The sequence below is a fragment of the Xyrauchen texanus genome, chromosome 6, assembly GCF_025860055.1.
Source record: "Xyrauchen texanus isolate HMW12.3.18 chromosome 6, RBS_HiC_50CHRs, whole genome shotgun sequence".
Lineage (NCBI taxonomy): Eukaryota > Metazoa > Chordata > Actinopteri > Cypriniformes > Catostomidae > Xyrauchen > Xyrauchen texanus.
In genome coordinates this window covers 16,569,067-16,575,249 of record NC_068281.1, presented here as the reverse complement: position 1 = coordinate 16,575,249, position 6,183 = coordinate 16,569,067, and positions in this window count along the sequence as shown.

Below are 6,183 nucleotides of genomic sequence, written 5' to 3'. Positions count from 1 at the left end.
TGAGTAAAGTTTTATTTTAATTTAAGAATGTTTGTAAATTCAGTATTAGATAAAACAGGGGCGGTGGAGGGGGATAATAATCAGTAATCCAAACTCATCTATAGGCTGTTCCCGAAATGTCCATGGAAGTTTGTGTAACGTGTACTTGCTTGTTTTGATTATGGGGTGATCTACGCACCAGCCATCGTTTAAGTCTCATACAAATCGACTGTAAACTTACAGACATTTGCAGTAATAACATACCAAATCTTTTTCATGGCTAAATAAACACTGGGCAGCATAAAATGCTTGGGAAAAACATGTATCAGTCCTAACACGTTCTAGCACGTACGAATAGGTCTTTCCTTCCCTTTAAAAGTCCCTTTACTGTATTTCCCTTAAAATCACAATAATAACAATAGTTTTTCCACCAAATTACTTATTTACTATACTTTTATTTATCACCTGAAAAGTCACATCCTCTTACCCCACGTAACTATATATTAGGTATTTTATCTCTACTCCCCCTGCTGGTGACTTTTGTAAGTGTTGATGAGAAGAGTAATGTAAATTAAAAATAGGTTTCGTTTTCCTTCTCTTCAATTTAATTTTAAAAAAGGGAGAATGAGAAAAAAAAAAATAGAAGAAGGTGCATATAGAACAACAGTGTTGGGTGTAATTAATTACAGTTATTAAATTACTTTTTCATTGAAAAATAGTAAAGTAAGGGATTACTCTTAATTTTTAAGTCATTTAATTACAGTTACTTCTTTTGTAATTGTGTTAAATACTGTACAGACTATAGAACAATTCTATATAAAACAATAGTTAATTTAAAATCGAAATGTAATGTCTAATGTTTAAATATATGTTTTCTAACTTAATGCTGTCCTAAGAAACTTAAATTCTTTGGCCAGTTCATGAATTATTTATTTGATTTTATATTATTTATTATGAAAGAATTATAAGAACAGTTTCATGTCTATCTTTGTATTTTTCATCTGGTTGAAGCTGATGGGTTTTAGAGAGTATTTAGTAATAAGTAATGCAATCACTTTTCAGACAGAGTAATTAGTACAGTAATCTAATTACACTTTAGAAGATGTAATTATTAGTAGTTAGTACTTTTTAAAGTAACTTACCCATCACTGCTGATGAAGTAGCGGTTCTAGCTTATATGGCGCCCTGGGTAGGGCCTACCAATGTATGCGTTTCAATTTCATAACAAAATTCCATCAAATTGAATTGTGTAATATTTAACTAAATTAAATGTATAAACTTTAATATATTCAAGTATTATTACATTTCATTTAGTTAAAGATTACTCCATTCAGAAAGCGTAACTCATTGGTTTTACCAGACTCGCGCTTGCGGGAGTAAAAAAAAATCGAACAACTTGCATCAATATGCCCAGTAGTGCAGTCTTTATTAGGATTTTGTGTATGCCCACATAAAATAAATGATGATTCGTATGGCCGCCAGAAAAACGAGGCTTTTCACTTGGAACATTTACATCCACTGACGCGACGCGAACTGCGGGAGTGCAATTGATGGGCACTGACAAGACAAATATCCAATCAGAGCGTTCATTTCAGACGTGATTGGATATTTGCCAACCAATCATATTTTCAGTTTCAGTAAGGGGCGGGACATTTCCATTTCTCGAAATTACTCGATATCGAGTAAATTTCAAAATTCTTCTTTTAATGTTTAAGTCTTTGAATTGTTTGGCTCCTCATCTTCTTCAACATCGTCTGTACACCATGGTTCTTAATAGTGTAATATATGCCATGCCAGTAAGAAACTTATCCTGTTTTACATAGGCTGCTGTATATAAGGAGGGGGGGGCTACCCACTTCTTCAGTTATTACTACACTACTGTATCACTGCCTCAAAACGGGGTGGCCACCAGTGACCAAAAAAAAAAAAAAGCTAAATTCTACAGTATATTACGTAAATACTATTGATTTTATTATTTTTTTTTAACTTGAATAAAGTTACTTGTAAACAAATGTAGTAATAAAGCACATTTTTGATTAATTTAGTTTTTTGTCATCCCTGTATATATACATTAAGTTAAATTTGAGAGCCAGTGTTTATTATTTTTAGTGTTTTCATAAAACTAACAAGTTTATAAAATAAAAGCAATTTTAATAATGAGCCATTTTAAAAACCCAGAAACAGAAACAACGTCAACTATTTTCTTTTAATTAGTTTGGCCATTACAATATACAGTAGTGTTATTCACAATCTCTTTCAAATAATAATAATTAAAAAAAAAAAATCCCCCACTGTAATAATTTAAATGGTTTGGCCAAAACATCATAGTGTTTCATTCAACATTTCTTTCAGATTAATTTACAAAAAAAGCTGAGTAACACAGAGTTAAAGTTTTAGCACTGTAACAGTTCAAATGAAAACACCACAGTTTAAAAATAAAATATGGAACCATTACATTGTGCTCTGCTAATATATTAAAGAACCGTCTTTAGTTTAGAAACAATAAAAACAGTAGCAGAAAGAGAGGAAAACAGTCGAAAAAGAAAGAAGGCAGACCTCAACTAAAACAGCTGGATTCTTCTGTTTCGGTGGTGACTGGCATGCTCACCATTATTATTTATAATGGTTGCAGAGTTATTATCTATATTGATTAAAAATAATGGTATTGAAGGTCTTTCAGTGTTGGATAGACATATACTTATAAGTCAGTTTGCTGACGATACAACATTGTTCCTAAAGAATGAATATCAAATTCCATGAGCTTTCCATTCTATTAACCAGTTTTCTAAAGCTTCGGGGCACATTTAAACCTAAACAAATGTGTAATGTTAACACTGCATGAGTTTCCTTTGCAGTCATTATCTAATATACAAATTAAAAGGGAAGTTAAATATTTGGGGATTATTATTTCTAAAGATAAAGATGTTATGGAGAATAACAATGTGTTGAATAACATAGATAAATGTAAGTCCATATTGAATAGATGGCTGCAGAGGGATCTTACAATTTTTGGAAGGGTTCTTTTATCTAAAATGGATAGTTTGTCCAGACTCATCTATCCAGCCTTCTCCTTGCCCATATCGACACGAATTATTAAATTAATAAATAAGGTGAATTTTAAATTTATTTGGAGAAATAAGTGTCAGTACATTAGAAAGGAGGACATGATTAAAAAATATGAAGACGGTGGGGTGAATGCTATCGATTTTGACATTATGAATGCTGTTTTGAAATTGAAATGGTTAAAATCCTTCATTCAAAATAGCCACTCCTTTTGGTTTATTGTCCCCAATGCTATCTTTAACAAACTGGGGGGAATACACTTTCTGTTATGTTGTGACTTTGAGTGCACCTCGTTACCAGTTAAACTTTCATCCTTCCATCAGCAAGTGCTGCTCTATTGGAAACTATTGTTCAAACATAACTTCACTCCTCACAACACTCCAGTTTGGAATAGTAGATATATAAAATTTGGCAGAAAATCTGTATATCTTGAGGAATGGATATCTAAAGGGATTTGGGCTATTGCCCATTTCTTGGATGATAATGGAAATTTGTTACTGTATAGAGAGTTTTGTGAGAAATTCCAAGTACAGTTTACCATTAATATTTTTAATAGAACGATTAGAGCTATCATACTAAAGAATACTAAAGAATTTTTAAGATTGAAATTTAATTTTGATGTGAATAATTGTGTTTTTTGTGAAACAAATATTGAAAATCTAGAGCATGTCTTCTTTGATTGTGATCTGGTGCAACCCTTTTGGAGTGAGGTGCAGAATTGGTTAAGGTTTAGGAGGGTTGAACTCCCACCTCTCACGTGGAAGTTAATTAGGTTTGGTGTTTGTCTGGAAAACAAAGATTGTGATTTTGTTATTCATTTCTTGTTATGTTTTGGAAAGTTTTTCATGCATAAATGCAGATGGTTTAAATCTAAACCCAACTTTAATCACTGGATGAATGAGGTTAAACTCTTGTGCAAATCTTTAAAATTTGTTAAAAATCAGAAAGCACTTAAACTGATTTCTCTTTTGGATACGTTTAAATTAATTTAAAAAGTCCCTTTTTATTTATTTTTGTTTTTATTTCTATTTAATTATTGGTTTGTTCATAGTGTGTTCATAGTGTGTTTTCTGTTCTTTGTACTAGCTATGCTCAACCTATGGCTGAACAATTGAGGTTATATTCAGAGATTTGTTGATGTACCTTGTTTGTTTGTTTGTGTTGTTGAAGGATAATTAAGAAAAAAATAATAATAAAAAAACAAAATTTACAAATTGTAGACAGTAGTTATTTGAGAAAAGTGTTATGTATATTTTGATAAGTCACTTGTGATTCGTATCCTTTTTTTTTTGGCAATAAAGATGATTTTATTAAGCTTTAAAAAAAAAAAAAACTTCTTTGAATCAAGAACTTCAGTAGAATCTATAAACTGATTGGCTGTAAAATGAACCAATCACAAGACATCTTATGGGGGGGCACCTGGGGTGGCCAATCGAATTTCCACCACGTAGACCCGCCCCTGGTAGACGGGCGGGTCTTCTTCAATTAGCCTAAATCAAAGGGCCACTCCAAAACGCCAAGTATCTGCTTTTTCTATACATCAGTGTAAAAACCAATAAAGAAGAAACAACATTTTTCGTTTTTCATTTTCAGGTTTAAAAGGAAAAATTTATGGATGCAGAAGTACATGGACCCTTTCCAAATAGGCCTAGTGTTGGGGATTTTGATTCATTGTTCAGTGAACATTTCTGCAAATCATATTTTTTGCCAGTAGATGGCAACAAATTAGCGTCTTTTATGCATTGAGTGAGTCACTGAATTATTGACTTAACTAATTCATTAACAAACAGCAAATAATTCAGCATAGAAATAATGGAATTGAACGAGAAAGATAGTTTACATAAAAGATTCATTCAAAACACATATTCGGCCACAAATGAAATTCCACTAGTTAAAAAAATGTATTGAGAGCAGTGCACAGATCAGAGTTTTTCACTGTGTTTGAGTTCTTTTGGAACTATTTTCGCTGGCGGAGAAGAAATGTATGAACAAACTGGCCAAGTTTTGTTTAAAATGTAGGTTATTTAAAGCTGAAGTATGTGAAGTGTGCTACTTGTGGTGCAAAAAAATGCATACTTCAGCCTTAAATAACCTACATTTTGGGAATTGCAAAAATAAACATTGTTTTCAAAACAGCTTTCTGAATACGCCCGCCATCTTCCATTGGTGAAAACAAAGAGATAGTCCCGCCCCCAACTCACACCATTGGTTGAGTAACGATTTTGGGATGGGTCTAAGCAGGTCGCTCAAAACAAACAGCAATTTTCATAGCGTTACAGAAACAGCTTTCAGTTTCTGAGTAAATTAACCTATGATTGGCTTACTAATAGTTGCCTCTGCATATTAAGCTTAGACAGGAAAAAGTATTTTAACAGAAAAAGTTTCAGCTTTAACGTTATTAACTTTTTTGTGGAACTGCTGTATTTAAGCTAAGCTGTGCTCTTGGACTGAATATAGCCAGCCGAGTGCTGCAGGTACAGGTGAAACTCGAAAAATTAGAATATCGTGCAAAAGTTCATTAATTTCAGTAATTCAACTTAAAAGGTGAAACTAATATATTATATAGACTCATTACAAGCAAAGTAAGATATTTCAAGCCTTTATTTGATATAATTTTGATGATTATGGCTTACAGCTTATGAAAACCCCAAATTCAGAATCTCAGAAAATTAGAATATTGTGAAAAGGTTCAGTATTGTAGGCTCAAAGTGTCACACTCTAATCAGCTAAACACCTGCAAAGGGTTCCTGAGCCTTTAAATGGTCTCTCAGTCTGGTTCAGTTGAATTCACAATCATGGGGAAGACTGCTGACCTGACAGTTGTGCAGAAAACCATCATTGACACCCTCCACAAGGAGGGAAAGCCTCAAAAGGTAATTGCAAAAGAAGTTGGATGTTCTCAAAGTGCTGTATCAAAGCACATTAATAGAAAGTTAAGTGGAAGGGAAAAGTGTGGAAGAAAAAGGTGCACAAGCAGCAGGGATGACCGTAGCCTGGAGAGGATTGTCAGGAAAAGGCCATTCAAATGTGTGGGGGAGCTTCACAAGGAGTGGACTGAGGCTGGAGTTACTGCATCAAGAGCCACCACACACAGACGGGTCCTGGACATAGGCTTCAAATGTCAAACGTCTTACCTGGGCT